The 18621-nt window shown below is 47.5% G+C and overlaps 1 long non-coding RNA gene across 2 annotated transcripts; it reads right to left on the bottom strand.

Moving 5' to 3' along the window:
* Positions 1 to 6826: 6826 nt before the first annotated feature.
* Positions 6827 to 14180, bottom strand: LOC128108474 (uncharacterized). 2 transcript variants are annotated; one of them, XR_008217479.1, is made up of 4 exons: positions 13872 to 14180; positions 9739 to 12007; positions 7946 to 8309; positions 6827 to 7153 (listed from the first exon to the last, which is right to left on the bottom strand). It is a non-coding gene; the product is annotated as an uncharacterized LOC128108474 (long non-coding RNA). The 2 variants fall into 2 exon arrangements; XR_008217478.1 differs by lacking the exon at positions 6827 to 7153 and having other exon boundaries at positions 7256 to 8309.
* Positions 14181 to 18621: the final 4441 nt, after the last annotated feature.

Here is an 18621-nt window from a genome sequence, read left to right as displayed (position 1 = left end):
CAGGTGACAGTGTTCTGAGGCCAGGGCTATCTGTACCCCCAGGCTTGGACAGGAAGCAGAGTCTGCTGGCAATATACAGGCTGAGCAGGGGCTGAGGAAGGCAGGTGATGAATTATATTCTTGAGAGTGTCAGTGGTGTTGCCTCTGAGGAGGAAGAACAGGAGTGAGGCCCGCCCTCTTCCCTAAATGTTGGACAGAGAACACATCCTGGGTTCACTGTAGGAGGAAGTGATCTGGCCGCTGCCACAAGGAGGCTGGGGTCCGATAACAATGTGGGAAGAACACTGACATTCCTTCTGCTTCAGGATTTGTTGTGGTGGTTGTTGTTTTAAAAACTGGTGGCCCTTGGACCAGGCATGGTGGTGTGCGTCTGTAATCCCAGCACACAGGAGGATGAGGCAGAGGATGACAGCTAAGAGTCCAAGGTCAGTCAGCAGTGAGCTCAAGGGCAGCCTGGAATGTAGTGAGACGCTGTCTCACTCTGTGCAACACTCCCCACCCCACCCCACCCCCACCCCCCCACCCCCCCCCCGCACACACAAAACGACCCAGGATTTATCCACATCGATCAACCTACAGGTGTGTCTTTCAGCTGCTCCCTGCTTGATGCTTCCAGGCCCCAGGGGAACACCAGCCAACCCTGACCCTGCTGTACAGTTTTCAAGCATAGCCAAGGCTCTGGGAATCCTCTTCCTGGTCCAGATCCCAGCCTCTAGGATCTTCCATCCTCTCCTCTCCGGGGTCTATAGCAACTGCTTGCGCTAGCCAGGGCATTGCCACTACACTTAGACACTACACCCCAGCCACGGCACAGGACTAGGACCTTTGCTGAGATGACGAAGGTCATTGTCCCTCAGCATGGCTGAAGGAGGGGAGTCCCAAGAAGAATCTGGATACACACAGGCTTCCCCAGTAGGCCTGGTTCATGAATTCTCCACCCCACACTCATGCTCCTATTCGAAAGCAATACCAGATCCTGTATTTGCAAGAAATACAGCCTTTCCAAGCTAATTTTTAGCCACCCTTATTTCTTGGCTTGCTCTACTTTGTTTGTCAAAAACTCTCCGTTACTGATTAACCAACCATGAGGTTTAAATAGGCCTTAGTCATTCTGAGGCAGGAAGGACGTGTCTCTGAAGCCTAATTGTTCCTGAAAGGACTGTACTAGAGGTGCAGGGGGTCAAGACATGTTGACCTCTGGAATTATGATAACACAAGGTCATGCCGGTTTGGTTTGGCTGGGATTTTTCCTGTCCTTTCTGGGGCTTTTATTTCAAACTCTGGTGGCACCATGGGACAACATTATCATTCCCACCTCGCTACCCTCTTCTCCACAGACTCCAGTTCAAATCTGACCATTTGACACTTCCTTAAGTGATTAGAAGATGCTATGCTGACTCAGTACACACACACACACACACACACACACACACACACACACACGGAGAGACATGTTGGAGATGAAACCTGATTCTAAACATGGTCCAGCCTTTATGACAGAGGGAAATTTTTTGAGAATAAGAGAGAAAGGCAAAAATAACCCGTTTAGCACAATTTCCCTGCCCTTCACTAGAATTACCCAAAGGATTGGGAGGCTTAGTCAGGCCTCCCTTGGGAACATTTCTTTGTCTTGTTCCTTTTTCCCCATAAGTTTGGGAATAATGTTAAAAATCTTAAGAAGCAGGAGCTGGAGAGATGGCTCAGCGGTTAAGAGCACTGGCTGCTCTTCCAGAGGACCTGAGTTCAATTCCCAGCAACCACATGGTGGCTCACAACCATCTGTAATGGGATCAGATTCCTTCTGGTGTGCATGTAGACAAAGCACTCATATACATGAAGTATATGAATAAATAAATCTTTAAAAAAAAGTCTTAAGGACACGTCACCAGCAATCATCCCTGGCTCATAGTGACTTCTATGCCAGTAGAATACTTCCTTAGGTCAAACAGTATTTTTTCTGAATGAGTTTTAAACTTTAAAAAATGTATTTCTCGTGTGTGTGTGTATGTGTGTCTGTCTGTCTGTCTGTCTGTGTGTCTGTCTGTCTGTCTGTCTGTCTACACATGTAAATGTCAGAGGACAACTTTCTTTCTATCATGTAGATCAAACCCAAGGCGAGACTTGGGAGGCAAGCACCTTGCTTGTTAAGCAATCTCACAGGCTCCACTTTTTAAAAAAATTTTTTTTTATTAAGAAATAGCAAATCCAGAGATTGGAGAGATGGCTCAGTGATTAAGAGCACCAGCTGCTCCTCCAGAGGAGAGGACTGGGTTTGATTCCCAGTACACATGTGACTTACAACCATCTGTAACTCCAGTCACAGAGGATCTGATGCCCTTTTGTCCTCCTTGGGCACCTGATGATGCACAGAGAGACATGCAGACACAATACCAGTACAATATAAATTTCTTTAAAAATCCAAAAATAGTGTCTATATCATCATATACAGCTTAATGGAATTCCACAAATCATTGCCATGTAACCAGAAGAGTTTGCTCTGGCTCAGACCCGGCTTATGTGCCTACTTCTGGTCTTCCACTGGGTGAGGGAAAATGCTCTCCCTTCTGTAAGAACTGGTTTCATGGGTGAAGTAAGGAGTTTAATAAATATGACCCTAAACCTGTCTCTGCTACTTTTCCCTTTCACCTAATGGTTCATGCCTAGTTGGTGAATTTGGTGATACCCGAACGCATTGGTTACCTTTCCCATCGTTGTGACAAAAATGCCCGATCAAAACGACCTAAGAAAAGGAGGGCTAATTTTGAGTCCCAGTCCATCACGATCTTGAAGGTGTGGCGTCAAGAACATGAGGCAGCTGGTTCCATTGTGTCTGCAGTCAGGAAGCAGAGAAGACCAATTCTAGTCCCTGGCTCTCTGTTACATTTGTAGTTGGCCCAGGCCCCTGCCCAATGATGATAATGTTGTCCACAGTTAGTTAATCCTTTCTGGAAATTCCATTATTGACACACCCAGGAGTATACTTGCATGTGACGATAAATGTAGTCACACTGACAATGGAGATTAACCTGTCGCTGGACGTCCTTGGTTAGTCACGTCCCTTGAAAGGAAGCTTCATAATGGGTTGGTTGTCCTCTGTCCTGCCTCTTAGGTCTTCCCTGGTCCTGCATTTTCTGTGACAAAGTGAAGTACCTCTGCCTAACCTTGGGGCTCACTTCCCTATCACGCTAATCTCAGTCCTCCAACTCCTTCCAATCTTTTCCATAGTTGATAAACATCATACTTTAACCTTTATTTTTTATTGAAGTAAAATGAATATAAATTTTACTGTTAATTGTCTTGTTGAAAGTACACGATTCAGTCATTTTTATTTATTTTTTGTATACAACTATCATCACTATACACTTCCAGAACATTTTCATCATCTTTTTTTCCCCAAGAAAGCCCACATCCACTGTGGTGGTTTGAAAGAAAACAGCCCCCAAAAGGAGCAGCACTATTGGGAGATGTGGCTTTGTGGAAGTGGGTGTGGCCTTGTGGGAGGAAGTGTGTCACTGTGGAGGTGGGCTTTGAGGTCTCCTTTGCTCAAACTATGCTCACTGTGAAACACAGTTCACTTCCTGTTGCCTTCAGATCAAGATGTAGGACTCTCAGCTATTCCTTCTCCAGCACCATGTCTGCCTGCATGCCACCATAGCCCGCTATGATTACAATGGACTAAACCTTTGAAACTGTAAGCCTCCCCAATTAAATGTTTTCCTTTCTAAGAGTTGCCGTGGTCATGATGTCTCTTCACAGCCATAGAAACCCTAACTAAGACGTGCATTAAGCATCCACTCCTAGATCCTCTACCCATGGCTGCTGGTGCCTGCTTATTTGTGTTCTGTCTCTATAGACTTGCCTATCAAGACATTCATATAACTAGACTAAGTGTGCAAGCAGGTTTGACCAGAGTGTTTCACTTACTGGAGGCTCTCGAAGTTCATCAGTGTTGCTACATGTGTCAGTTATTTCCTTTATTTTTACTTCTGAATCATATTCACTTGTATAATAGTACATTTTGCTCATCTAGTCAATGGCTGATAGAAACCTATATTGCTTCTGCTCTTGTGAATATTGTTGCTATCGATATTCCTGTACAAGTTTTTGTCTAAACACATGGGGGTTTGTTTGTTTGTTTGTTTGTTTGGTTGGTTGGTTGGTTGGTTTTTTGAGATAGGGTTTCTCCGTGTAGCCCTGGCTGTCCCAGAACTCACTCTGTAGCCCAGGCTGGCCTCAAACTCAGAAGTCTGCCTGCTTCTGCCTCCTGATTAAAAGCAAGAGCCACCACTGCCCAACTGAAACACATGCTTTTATTTCGGTTGGAGGGCGGTTTGCAACGAGACCTGAAAATTCTGTTTGGCTTCTAGGGAACTGACAACCTGTCTTGCTAAGCAGGGGCTCCATTTTACATGCTACAGAAAGCTTCCAGTTTCCACACCTCCTTTCCAATCTTTGTTCTTTTATTTTTAATTCTTCCCCTGAACATAGCCTTCTGAGTGGCTAGAAAGTGGCATTTCACTGTGGGTTTGGTTTGCCTTTCTCTAATGACTAATGATGTGCTAGACAAGCCCTGGGCCACTGAGCCATATTCCCAGCCCCTATCTGAACTAATTTTTGCCTGTTTTCTGTTGCTGATGACACAATATCACCCACCAGGTGAATTATAAAGGGGTTTGTTTTGGCTCACAGTTCTGGCCCACGACTAAGGAGCCAAACCTTCCCATGACCTTGCTGGCAGAGTCCTGAGACACCTCAGGGCATCACATGACAGGAAGGACACATGTCTAGGTCTGTCTTCTGGTCTTACAAAGCCACTGGATTCAGCCATGGGGGTGAGGAGGGGCTCACCCTAAAGGTCTGATCTAATCTTAATCATACTTCAAATGCCCCACTTCTTTACAATGTAGTGGGATTAAGTTTCCACCCTCACAATGCCCACAACGGGATTAAACCCCCGCCTGAGCTGCAGTGACGGCAGACCAAGCTCAGACCCTAGCAGGGCTCAGCTTCTTTCTCGTAGAGGTTTCACTACCTCAAAACTTTGAAATCAGGAAGACTGAGTTCTCCAACTCTGTCCTCTTCCAAAGCCATTCTGAGTGGAGTGCACCGCAAGTCTGTATGGATCTTAGGATCGGCTTTCTCGTTTCTGTAGGAGAGGCTGTTAAGATTTTCCTGTGTGCGTCCTCGCTGTAGATTACATCAGTGAGGCTTGCCACTCTGCTTAGCAAAATCAAGTCTTGGGCCCTGCCAGCGCTAAATGTCCTTTAGACTCAGGTCTTCATGTCAGCGCTGTTGACAAAGTTCAGTCCGAAGTATTTGTTCTTCCTGGTGCGGTTATCAATGCACTCGTAAAGTTCAGTTTTGAATTATCCACTCCTCAAGCAGAGGAGCACCTCTGGTTTCTGTAGGGTTTTCAGCTTACCCGGAAGGAAAATAAAGTGCTGTCTGTCGGCCTCTTAGAGAACCCCCTACTCTCTCTGTCTCTCTCTATTTTCAGTGGGTGAGGGTGTGGCATGAAAAAGACTGGGCAGGGAGCATGTGCACTGTCCTGGAGAGGGAGGGACGAGAATAGGACATTGGAGGACACCAGTGATTAGAAGAAAAGTGACTGGCATGCAGGTTCTTGAGGAACCACCGTCAGAGAAGCAGGAGAGAATTTGTGTTTTAACTATGGGCTGGTCCGTAGAACTGGGAAATTTCCATTCCTTGGTTTTGTTTATTTTACGTGAGGCGAGTGGTAGAGCATTTGCCTGGCCTATGTGAGGCACTGGGTTCGAGCCCCAGCACCTCAGAGAGTAAGATGTGGTCAGCTGTGCCCTCCACCATTTCACAGATAAGCTGCCGCCTGACATCTGATGAAAACAGTTTACTTTCCAGGGGGGTGGAGGGAGGGGGGAACCTGGAGACCAGCCAATTAGTCTTCCTCTATGGGTTTTCTTTGTTTGTCTTGGGTTTTAGGGATAGAACCCAGAGCCTTGTGCATGCTAAGCAAGAAAGCAAACATTGTACCACTGAACTACAGCCTTAGCCCCACCCCACTGGCTGATCATATATATATATATTATATATATAATATATATACATATTATATATATTATATATATATATCTCAAATGTCTCAAAATTAAATGTTGGGTGTCTGTGAAGTGAAACAATGGCTTAGAGCAATAGCTTTCTGGTAAACCCTTAACTAGCTTTCACAGAGGTAAGCCCTGATCCTTTAGCATTTGATCATTTTTTTTTTAATTTTTTTGGGGGGTTTCTGAGACAAGAATTCCCTGTATAACAGTCCTGGCTCTCCTGAAACTTGCTCTACAGACCAGGCTGGCCTCGAACTCACAGAGATCTGCCTGCCTCTGCCTCCCAAGTGCTGGGATTAAAGGTGTGCACCACCACCCTCCAGCACATTTTTTAATTTCTATGGTGCAAATGTGGCCTCGTGACTGATTCTGCATTTCCAAAACGACTTCAGTGAGTGAGTGTAGAGCTAAGACATACACACTGGTCCACCATAGCACAGAACTTCTACCAAGCAGGTGAAAATGACTTTAGCATCATAGATCATAGTGGCTAATTTAAAATATTTATCACCTCATTTTAAATGTATTTCCTTTAATTTCAAGTTTATATAGCTTGTCTTTTTAAAGATTTATTTTGATTTATGTATTATGTTGTCTGTGTGTATGGACATATGGACACATGTTCTCAGAGGCCAGAAGAGGGTGTCAGATCCACCGGAACCAAAGTAACCCAACATAGGTGCTAAGAACAAAACTCTAGTCCGCGGCAATAGCATCAGACACTCTTAACCACTGAGCCATCCAGCTCTCCATCCCTTACAACTTTATTTTTAATCACTGATATGTTTAATAACGAATCTGATGATTTCTGGAAGTTCAACTACCCTTTCTCATGAAGCAGTCTGGGCCAGTGGCAGACGGGGAGCTGGGATTGTCTCAGTACAAAGGAAGAGGCTGGGCAACGGGACAGACAGACCTCTCTCAGAGGTCCTGTGTGAGAACTCAGGCTAGCCATCGACTCTGTTTCTTCACCAGCAGAACGGTGATAACCATCTCTCCAGGTGTTTATGAAGACCGGAGAGAAGTGCATAGAATCTCGTGCAGGATAGGTGCTCAGTACTTGGGTTCAGTCTCTGGAATCCATGTGGTAGATAGAAAGAACTCCTAAACACACACATGCACTCACGCACTCACTCATGCACGCACGCATACACGCACGTGCGGGCACTCACACTATATATATATATATATATATATATATATATATATATATATATTTTAAGAAAAAGGAAAAAAATTAACATATAAAGGAAGCCAGCTGGCACAATGCTGGGAACTCCTCCTCAGCTGAGCTGCAGAACAAGCAGAGTGGCATGGGAAAAGCCCAATACACAAAGGAGAGAGAGAGTTGGGTGCTATGCAAATGGCCTATGAGGGCTCAAAAGCCCTCTAGGGGAGGGGGTTCCCTTTGAGCATAGCTAGTTTAACCCACTCCGGTTGTCGGGACTGGTCTGCCTTTCTTGATCAGTGGTTTCTTTCTGCTACCTTTCCCTGTGTGCCTGGTACAACTTTTTGGAACAGAAGAACCTGGAAACTTTCAAGTCATGTGTCCACCTCCACTCTGCCCATAGCGCGACAGCTTTAATCATGACTTCAGTCTTTCCGTGTTGAGACAAAAGGGGGGTGGTGGTGTGGGGGGTGATTGGGAGTTATCCAACGTCCGGCAGGTATGGCATTTGCTTGAGGACAAAATGCAAATAAGTTTCGCTTATCTACTTTGCATGGGCAGAACTCTGGAAGCCTGGCTCCCCGGGGCTGAGGAAGGAGGAGCAGAGACAGACTCAGGGAAATCGGCCTGGTGTGGTGTAACCCCCTTCCTGGCTCGGAAACTTGACGATCTGACCTTTAAAGGTCAACCGTGTTACCTGAAGGGAGCAAGGGTTTCCTGTGAGCGCCGCACATCAATCAACGGATCAGGCAGCCTCTGGGGCAGGGCGCTGTCTGCAGAAAAGAACATTCGATGGGACAGAGGGAAGGAGGGCCCGGCAGAGGTTCTGCTGCGAAGGATGGGGCTGGGGAGAGGGAACCCCGTTCTACCGCGCTCCTCGGAGCTGTGGAGCCTCCGATTTCACACCATTTTGTGAGAAAGCCCACATCCTCTCCACTCTTCTCTGTCCTCCACCGCAAAATGCCAGGGATGTGGCGAACCAGGAAGCAAATGCACCGGAGCCTGGCACCTGATCCAACCTCAACTCGTTCGTCAACATTTCCCAGCCCCCTTGGAGAGGCCTGTGGAAAGATGAGTCAAGGAACTTAATCCTCTTGCCCTGGGGAGCCCAGGTGTCCTTCTCCCACCTCCACCCCGCCCCCTGACCCCGTCCTCCCCACCTCCAGCCTCCGCCCCGTCCCCCCACCCCGACCCCGTCCTCTCCACTGGTCACTTATGAAACACCAACAGGAGGGGTAGCTAAGAGTGTGTTGGAAACCTGGCTGGGGAGTTCGTGGACAAGTCACCTGGCTTCTACTTCTTGTCTGTGAATCATAGATTATAGTACCTATCCTGCAAGATTGTTGTGCGGATAATCATACAGGAAAAGCATTGCCTAATACTAGGTAGCATGCTAGCTTAATTATTTAATAGTTGAGTAACTGCGGGTATTACACCGGCCTTTGCGACCTTGGACAAGCTAACTCATCTCTCTGGGTCTTAGTTTCCTCCTTTGTGTATCTTGGGCCAGATGATCTTGGAGGCGTCTGGTTCTAGCGTTCTGTTTTTCTATGACAAACAAGATTCCTTGCCTCACTCTGGCCCTGCCTATCTACACAGAGATTAGGCCATTTGCTTTTGCAATGCTCAGATAGCAAAGGCCTTTGACAGCTGAGAAGGCTCATTCACTCCCTCCCCTGGAACTGAGTTCCAAAGCTGTGGGACAAGGGGCACAGGATTAGAAAAGAAGGCTGGGACTGGGTGGCAAGACCTGGGTGTGGTAAAAAAAAAAAACTGCCTAAGGGGATAGAAGTGATCATAAGGTGAGGATGTACAGACGCTCCCAGCAACAGTTCCTGGGATCCAGGCCCCAAACGGATAGGACTGGGGAAATGAAACAGATCCCCACTTTCAGAAGACATTTTTTTTTTCTCCTGAACTCTGGTTGAATGAGGCAAAGGCTTCTTTTTAAAAAGGAAGGTGCCGGGCGGTGGTGGCGCACGCCTTTAATCCCAGCACTCCGGAGGCAGAGCCAGGCGGATCTCTGTGAGTTCGAGGCCAGCCTGGTCTCCAAAGCGAGTTCCAGGAAAGGCGCAAAGCTACACAGAGAAACCCTGTCTCGAAAAACCAAAAAAAAAAAAAAAAAAAAAAAAAGGAAGGAGACCCTGTAAATGACTGTTCTAAAGCAAGAGATGGAGATGGGCAGTTAAAGTCCACACTTAGGTCTCCTGGCTGGAGGAGATAAGGGGAAGGTTGAAGGCTGGTGGGTATAATTCTCCACGTTGTCCTGATGTCCCTAACTCAGTAATGGCCCAGGAACCGAATACCACACATATAGTACATCAGACCTTAGTCAAAAGCCTGAGGAGATTCTCTCTGACCTGGGTCCTGGGGCAGACAGGAAACACTTGAGGCTGACTCATTGCCAGAACACCTCTTCTCTTCTCTTCTCTTTCCTTTTCTTTTTAAGGCAGGGTCTTACTATGTAGCCCTGGCTGTCCTGGAACTTACCATGTAGCCCAGGCTGGCCTCGAACTCACAGAGATCCTCCTGGCTCTGCCTCCCGAGTGCTGGGATTAAAGGCATGCGCCACCATGTGTAGTTCCAGAATATCTTAGGTCAATACATCTATTCAAAAATATATTTGTTAATGGAAAAATTGGGATTATATGTAGGGCTCATTTTTCCATGGTGTGTGACTTTTTTTTAGAGCTTGACTTATTTGGGCATACCCCAGTTTCCCGTAATAATTTTTTGTGTGTCAGTCAAGGAACCGCTTTGCAGCTGGGAAAACGCATGGCTCATTAAGAAGGGTCTAAGACCCCAGGCTTCTAGGTGACAGTTCACGGAGTTTGGGTCCCTTTCCCGGCTGGAATGTCTCCGCTAAATGACTGACTTCCTGGTACTTTCCCCACATAGCCTGTCCTGTGATAAATGTTCACGATCACATGTCTTTATTTGTGCGTGCAAGAAGTTCCATGCCTCCCTTCAGCACAATGACAGCAGACTTTCCTCCCTTTCTGTGTTTGTTGTTGCTGGTAGAAGAGAAACTCTCAAGTTCCAAAGGGGCACAGAAGCCCAGGAGCTACCTAGGTTGGCAGCTAGAACCAAGAATGTTAACAAGAAGAAGAAGGAGAAGAAGGAGAAGAAGGAGAAGAAGAAGAAGAAGAAGAAGAAGAAGAAGAAGAAGAAGAAGAAGAAGAAGAAGAAGAAGAAGAAGAAGAAGGGAAAAGAAAAGAAAAGAAAAAGAAAGAAAGAAAGAAAGAAAGAAAGAAAGAAAGAAAGAAAGAAAGAAAGAAAGAAAGAAAAAGAAAAGCTAAAAAAATGATAGGTATCCCTGGGCCTGACGTAGGAAAGGCTGCTTTGCTCTGGGAAAATAGCTCAGTTGGGAAAATGCCTCCTGTGCAAGCATGAGGACCTGTGTTTGATCCGCAGAACCTAAATAAAACAGGAGTGGTAGCAGCTGCCTGTAATCCCAAGTACTGGGGAGGCAGAGGCATATGGATCCTTCAGACATGCTGGCCAGCAGCCGACACCTCATTGCCCAGCTTAAGCCGCTAAGAGACCCTTTCTTACAAACATGGTAGGTGGAATCCCAGCACTCTGGAGGCAGAGGCAGGTGGAACTCTGTTCATTGAGGCCAGCCTGGTCTACATAGCAAGTTGCAGGCCAGGTAGGGCGGCATAGGAGACCCCATCTCAAGAACACAATGACCACCACGAGCAACAAGAAAACCAGGGTAGGTGGTTCCCGAAGAACAACACTCAAAGGTGACCTATGGCCTCCAATGCACCTGCACACACATGTGCGCACACACATGTGTGCGCACACACATACACACACAAAGAAAAGACAAAAATGAAAAAACAGAGCTGATTTTTCTTTGACTGAAATGAGTGTATTGGGGTCAGCTAGATGACTCCGCAGGTCAAGGCACTTTGCAACGTGCCTGATGGTCTGAGCTCTATCCCTGGCACCCATGTGGTAGAAGGAGGGAACTGAAGCCTGCAGGTTGCCCTCTGACCTCTGCATGTATGCTATGTCATGACCCCTCTACCAATATAAACAAATAAATAAAACGCAATTTAAAAAAAAAAAAGAAACATAGAATGTCAGGCTTAAATATTCTATCTATACAGCTTCCACGTGCAGGGAGAAATGCAATCCAACGCCGAGCACCCTAGTCCTTATTAATCAGTAGTTTTATTGGTCCTTCCTTGAGTTCTCCTCAGGGCTGTGGGACTGCTGGCCCCACCCTCTGCCCCATAAGAAGGTGTCTGAGTTCGTGTGCAGATGAACACTTGCCAGCTACTGTTGTCGACTCCCAGTACACTCCTGGACTGGTTCCCTTTGGTTAGGATTCGAGCCCCGGTTCCTCACCCCCCACTCTTCCTGGAGCTGTGGACCCAGCAGGGCTCCTCCATTCTCCCCTGCCGTCCAGTGCAGTGGGCTCCAGGGCTAGCTGGTTGACCCTCAAATGAGACGACACAGCAGGGCCTTGACTGACGTGGGACTTGCCTGGTCCATGTTGGGCTGCTCTCTCCTCCTTTGTCTCTTGTTCCAGACCGGGCTTCTCCCCCAGAGTCCCACACGGGGAACGGGGAAGAGTCCTGGCTTTGCAGAAACATGCTTTCAAAGGGGCGTTAGGGCCTTCACCCCACTTGCGAACCCAGTCCTGGGTACAGCCTTTTCTTCCCACAGTCTCCAGAAGAGGCAGCAGACTCTTTACTTCTCGGGCTTCACAGCTTCCTTATTCCTGACTCTAGGCTCTCCACCAACCCTAAACCATAAACAGAATTATCCTTTCTATCTGTGGGAGATGGTCTAAATCTGAACCAAGTAAGAGCGAAAGTGATTCACAAAAATCTTATCTCCTGTTTCAAATCTAGTGTTCAGGTTGTTGTCTTACTCTGAATTGTCCTTAAGGTCAAAAACTGAATACTAACTCTCTCTTGGCACTCCTCATCAGCTATGCTGATCACCTCTTCCCTTCATCAGACTGGTCATCTGGCCAATACAGAGAAAAGAAGCACACTCGTGTACACACACACATACACATGTGCGCGCACACTTGCGCGCACACACACACACAACTCCCCCAGTTATTGCCCTGTGTGGCAGTTTGTATACTCAGCAATGAGCAAGGTCACTTCTTTCATTTGTTTTTAAGAGAAGAGAAAAGAAGGAACTTAATATCTTAAGGTTAAAAGCTATTCCCTATTCTTCAGCGTAGGAAAAAAAGGACACTTGGTCTAACTGGAGCTGAGCTGGGTATGACGCCTGCCTGTGATCCCAGCACTTGGGAGGCTGAGGTATGAGGCCTGCTTCACAGGTCAAGCCGGTGCATTCTGTTCAGTGATGAGTTGCAGACCTGCGTAGTGAGACGCACACACCCTCGCCCCCATCTCAACACAAAACGAGAAAAAGAAGTATGAAAGTGAGCGTGCGACCAGCCGGTCACACTTGGGAAGTAGGAAAAGGAACAGCAGCCACTTGAAAGACGCAGGGATGAAGTCAGGGGACTCTGCAAATCTCTTCTATTGCCTACTCCTAGTCTGCCCCCAGATGGCTGGGGATGACGGACAGAGCCCTCTTTTCTGGAGTCTGGTGTGAGCCTGCGGTCAACAGGCTCATGCCCCTGCATTCCCCGAGGCCACACTTGGTTTGTGGTCTGTGTGACCCACAGTATGGTGCTGAGGAGTCCCTGGCTTCTCAATATGTCCAACCTTTTTCTGCAAGGCTGCGGACTCTGTGCACTTCTAGGGAGAAGGAAGTTCAACCCCTGTGCACATTCCTCAACCTCTGGTTAGCAGAGAAGCTGTGGAAGCTGAAGGGACAAGGGGGGGGGGGGGACACGACTGCTTGTCATTTCTAGAGCCCGTCAGACAGATTTCTTAAGAAAAAGGCCAATAGGCCTCTTCAAGCCTCAGTTCTTCCTCTGTGGAAAGAGGCCATCAGCTCCTCCCCGCTGGGGCTGCTGAGGGGGGAGGAGATTGCGTAAGTCCCGCATAGAGCCCGCCACCTGGCAAGCTGGAGATCAGTTGTGCCCACGTTTATGCCCCCCCCCCCTTAAAACCAAAAGCCCCAAAGAACCAAAACAATCCAGGGAAAGCAAAGCTGAAGGACCCGGGAGAGGCCCCTTTGGTACGTAATTTAAACAAAAGATGGCTTTGTGTGGCCCTTTTCCTCCTACTGGGTAAGAGCGGGAGCAAAGGTACGGTTCTAACATTGCAGGCCACGTTGTCAGAAGGGATCGCGGCGTGACCGGCTCATCCGGGTTTCTACCACGAAAAAAAAAAAAAAAAAAAAACCAGCAAGGACCTTTGACTCCCCGCTGTAGGGTGGGGATCAAACGCTCAGTGTCCAGCCCCTCTATTGGGCTCTTCTGGTGCCAGAACCAGAAAAGTCCAGCTTTGGGCCGAGTGATTGAAGACAATGTGTGCGTGGATGCTGAGTGGGAGGGCCCTGGTTGAGCAGAAGGGAAATTTTCCGTTCTTGCTTTGGCTTCCTCACTAGGATGTTCGAATGAACAAAGGGGATAGAGTAGGGCAGGCCAGAATCAGGAACGGAACAGCCATGGGCCCAAGAAGTGGAGTGGCCTTAAAATCTGGATCACTGCGGTTCAGCAGCTGGGGAAGTCCTACCTGATAGAGCCCTTCCGCCTTCCAGATAAAGACCCAGCGGATGGTGAAGGCAGATTCTCGCCTGTGTTCCCAGATGATGAATCTGGCTCTCCCAGCTCCTACTAAACCCTCTTTCTACACCAAGAAACTAGGAAAGAGACCCTCAGAGAGGTGAGTACAGCAGGGACAAAAAGAAAAAGCCATCTCTCTCCAAGTCTCAAGAGCTACGATTGGCTTAGCGAGTCCTGGGGTGATTCGTGAAATGAAAGGAAACTTGACTCCAGGAACGCTGCCAGGAGAAGCCTTGGGGATGGAGGCCAAGCGTTCAAACAAGAGGATGAAGTTGAGCAATGGATGGCAGCACTCCAAGGACCGGAAGGGACCAGATGCACCTGCCTCGGCACTGAAGCATGGCGGGATTCGGGCAGGTCTGACCCCAACCAGAGAGAAACGGGAGAGCAAAGGGCTTGGCTGAGAAGCTGGCCATGATCTAAATCCCTTCCAAACTTGAGCATAGCCAGTCTTCCCACGCCAGAATCTTAAGAATGAGGTTAGTGACCCTGCTCTTACACACATGCAAACAATTCAGAAGCTAAAAGGTCGAGATGCTCACACCTGTCTTCTCTTTGGCTGACAATGAGACCATGTAGGTTTTTAGGACATCACTTCCCATGACTCTGAAACATGCAAAATGATGGAAATTGTGTGAATCTGGAGCATTCTATCACTAAGATCCATGGCCACTGACTTGGACTCCACAGCAAGATCCTGTGTCCAGAATAAAAAACAAACCAGTGAACAAAGACAGTGGCTATGGTTGGTGATGGCGGACACGTTGGGTCTGCCACACTCCTTCTTTGGTTTCTAAGTTGGCTTCGTGTTTTCTTACTGATTCTGAGAGCAATCTTTAAATAAATTCCGCCCCCCCCCCCCCCCATAATCATGGGCCAGCAACAGCTACCTGGCTGTATGGGCTCAATCTTACCTGCCTCATGAGAAGCCAAGGCCTTTTAGAACGCTAGCACTCACCGTGACTGAAAACGCACTCGACGGAAGATGAAGAAGTTCACTGTCCCATGCTGTGAAGCACATTTGAAAAGCACTTGCCGGCTTGGCTTGTGTGGTGCCGGGAGGGGGACTGGCTGGCAGGCACTAATGGCTGCCATTCTGATGCTGCTGTGCTCCGCTGAGTTCAGACCCACGCTCAAGTCAGAGGGTTAGAACAAAGGCCAGGGACACCTGGCTAGCCGGGTAACAGATGTTCGGAAGCGGTAGGGTAGGTTAGGTCTTCAAATGTTGAGAAGCAAAGGAGCTTTGGTTCCTTTTGAGGCGATGTCTCAGATGCTAAGGGTCTTGCTTGGACTATAAACTCTGCCCCAGGACTATAACCTCTCCAGTAAACAATGGAGCACTGAGGACTGGAGTTGGCAAGCTTCTTCCTGATTGGAACATGGGAAGCAAACAACCCTGAGATTTACAGATGGTGCTGAGAAAGGTACAGAGTCATGCTTCCTAATATCCCCCAATAAACATAGTCATAAAAGATGGTGGATCTGGGAAACGCCAGTGGGTCTGTTCTCTAGGTCCTGGGATCCCCGTTCCCTCTTTGCAATAACCAGGGGTTCATTCTGTTTCCCGTTTCTCCCGTCTATGCTTTGCATTTCTTTCTTTTCTTCCTTCCTTCTCCCCTCCCTCCCTTCCTTCCCTCCTTTCTTTGTTCTGTCTGTCTTTCTTCTTTCTTTCCTATAAGACAGGGCCTCATTATATAGCTCCGGCTGGCCTGGAACCTCTTATGTAGAACAGGTAGGCCTCGAACTCATGGAGTTCTGGGATTAAAGGTGTGTGCCGCCACACCCCACACTCTGGATTTCTTGTTATTCCTCTCTCCTATCCCAAATGGTTGCAGAGCAAGAACTCATTCTAGCTACCCCAAGGACGAGTCCATCTTCACTCTTTTAAGGATTCCTTTCTTAGGAATTCCAGAAAACGGACTGCAGAGACGTCTCAACAATTAAGAGCTCATGCTGCTCTTGTAGAGGACTGGAGTGCGGTTCCCAGCGCCCATGTGTCCAGGCCCAGGAGATCCCACACCTTCTTCTAGACTCTGAGGGCACCTGCCCACCTGACTTAGGGGGTAACGTGCTTGCTGAGCAAGCCTGACCAGGTGAGTTTGATCTCTTGAATCCAGGTTTTCTAGTTCCTTTTCTGTTGCTGTGACAGACACCTTTACAGAAAAACAACATTGGGAGGGAGGGTTTATGTAGGTCACACTTTTAGGTTACAGTCCATTACCGCAGGCCAGTCACAGAGGCAGGAGCATGGGACCGCCGGTCACATCATACCTATAATAAAGAGCAGACAGAAATAAATGCATAGATGCTGCCTGCTCCCATCTAATCATCTAGCTTTCTCCTGTCTTATACTTCAGGATCCCTTACCTAGGGAATGGTGCTGCCCAGAGTGGATGTCTTCCTACATCAATTAACAATCAAGACAATCCCCATAGATGTGACAAGAGGCCAATCTGATCTAATCTCTCATTCAGGCACTCTTCCCGGGGGACTCTAGGTTGCGACAAGTTGACATTTGAAACTAACCATCATACCACTTACAGGTGGAAAGAAACCAGCAAAGCTAACTTCTGACCCATTGACACCCCTGTGGTGTGTCTGGAATCAGATCATGGGAACATTATGACCCAGAAACACAGTGGCATCAGAACAGCAGTGCGTAAGATGGCCTCTTAGCATCTCGTGTTCATGGGGACTCAGTCCTACCTCTGTTAGTGACTTTGCAGAACTATTGAAGCCCCCTGAGAGATTAATAAAAAGGGTCCTGGCTGTTTCGTTTGCTGTAGGTCAATGGAAAAAAAATGGAAGAACGTTCACCTCCCATGTGTGAGGCCCTGGGTTCAGTCTCTAGCACTGGGGAAAAATGTCTGCCCACCATGCTTTGACTGGACGTGGTGATTTGTGCCTGTAGTCTTAGCACTCAGGAGATAGAGGCAGGAAGACTGCTGCAGGTTTGAGGCCAGCATGGTCTACAGAGTGAGCTTCAGTACAGAATGAGAACCTGTATGAGGCACAGGAGAGGAAGTATTCTAGAAATGACAGGGAAAAAATGACCTATGACATCTCAACAATACAGCTGCCTAGACAAGACTGAACAATGGCAGCGTCAACAGACTAATAAGTTGCCTTGGTCATGGTGTCTTATCATAGAGATAGGAAAGTAACTAAGACCGAGTTCCATGGGTTTCCGATAACACCCTTCTCCTTAGCCCCGTCATTTTCTGTCCCCCTTACTCCATGTCAATTTTCTTCATGGTGCGACTGAATCTTGATTCTCATCCTTAGTAGAAGGTAAGCTCCATGAAGGAAAAAAAAATTGTTCCCAGGTGGATTCTCCATACCTAAATCAGAGCTTGGCACCCAGGAGGAACTGTGAATTGATGACTGAGTGAATGAATGATTGAAATTCTCCTACAAAATGTCAGCCAACCCCTTCATCACCCACTATTATAGTATTATACAGAGTATTTCATAACCCTAAAATCTGTTTATTTTTTCAAGATTTATTTTTATTGGCATATATTTGGTGTGTATTTGTGAATGTGTATCACATGTGAGTGGGTGCCCAAGGTGGCCAGAAGAGAGCTTCAGATGCCCTGGAGCTGGAGTTATAGGTGGTTGTGAGCTGCTTGCTGTGGGTGCTGGGAACCGAAGTTGGGTCCTGTGAAGGAGCAGTATTTGACCTTAGCTCTTGAGCTATTGCTCCAGCCCTACAAATTTCTTTACAGTCTTTTTTTCTTTCTTTTGAACTGAAACAGGAGTTAATGTAGCCTAGGCTGACTTCCAGTTCACAATGTAGTCCAGGGCAGCATTGAGATCTGCTCACTTCTACCACCATGTGCTGGGATTCCAGGCAGGTATCCCCACATTAGCTTCCTGAGGTACCAGGATGGGGAGCCCCAGGGCTTTGTGAATACCAAGCAAGCACTCTACTAACTGTGTTACATTCTCAGCTCCTCCTTTTAGTCTTTTTGATGCTTTTTGTTACCCACGTAAATAAAAACAATGCCTCCCCTTTATTGGCTATACTTCTAATCATTTCCATAGGATAGCATTCAAAACTGTGCACCCAGCTGGGCATGGTGGCACACACCCTTAATCAACCCCAGCCCCTGAGAGATTGAAGCAGGAGAATTTCTGTGAGTTTCTAAGGCCAGTCTGAGTTTTATAGTAAGACCCTTATCTCACCGCGCTGTGGTGGCACAAGCCTTTAATCCTAGCACTCGGGAGGCAAAGGCAGGAGGACTGCTGTGAGTTTGAGGCCAGCCTGTGTGTGAGTGTGTGTGTGTGTGTATGTGTGTGTGTGTGTGTGTGTGTGTGTGTGTGTGTGTGTGTGTGTGTGTCTGGTGGCTCATGACCATAATCCCAACACTCAGCATGCTGAAACAGGAGGATTGGCATGAGTTCAAGGCCAACTTGGGCTATATAGTGAGTTCCAGGCTACCTTGGGCCATAGCATAATACCTTGTCTCAAAACACAACACCTCCCATCCCATCCCCTAGGCTGGCCTCAAACTCACAGCAAAATGTGCACCCACATGGATGACTACTTTTAAGGCATTTTGAAGACATTGCCAAGTTGCTTTCCAAAGAGACTGTGCTTGTATGCATCCCTCCATCGGAGAATGGGAGCATGGAAGTCATCTGGCCTCGCCTGATCTGGCCTCCCTTGGTCTGATTTCTCTTTATCTCTTCACACT

Source organism: Peromyscus californicus, unplaced genomic scaffold (genome assembly GCF_007827085.1).
Source record: "Peromyscus californicus insignis strain IS unplaced genomic scaffold, ASM782708v3 Scaffold_13__1_contigs__length_99412109, whole genome shotgun sequence".
In the NCBI taxonomy this organism is placed as follows: domain Eukaryota; kingdom Metazoa; phylum Chordata; class Mammalia; order Rodentia; family Cricetidae; genus Peromyscus; species Peromyscus californicus.
Note: the sequence above shows the minus strand (reverse complement) of the source record. Positions and strands in the feature narration are given on the sequence as shown.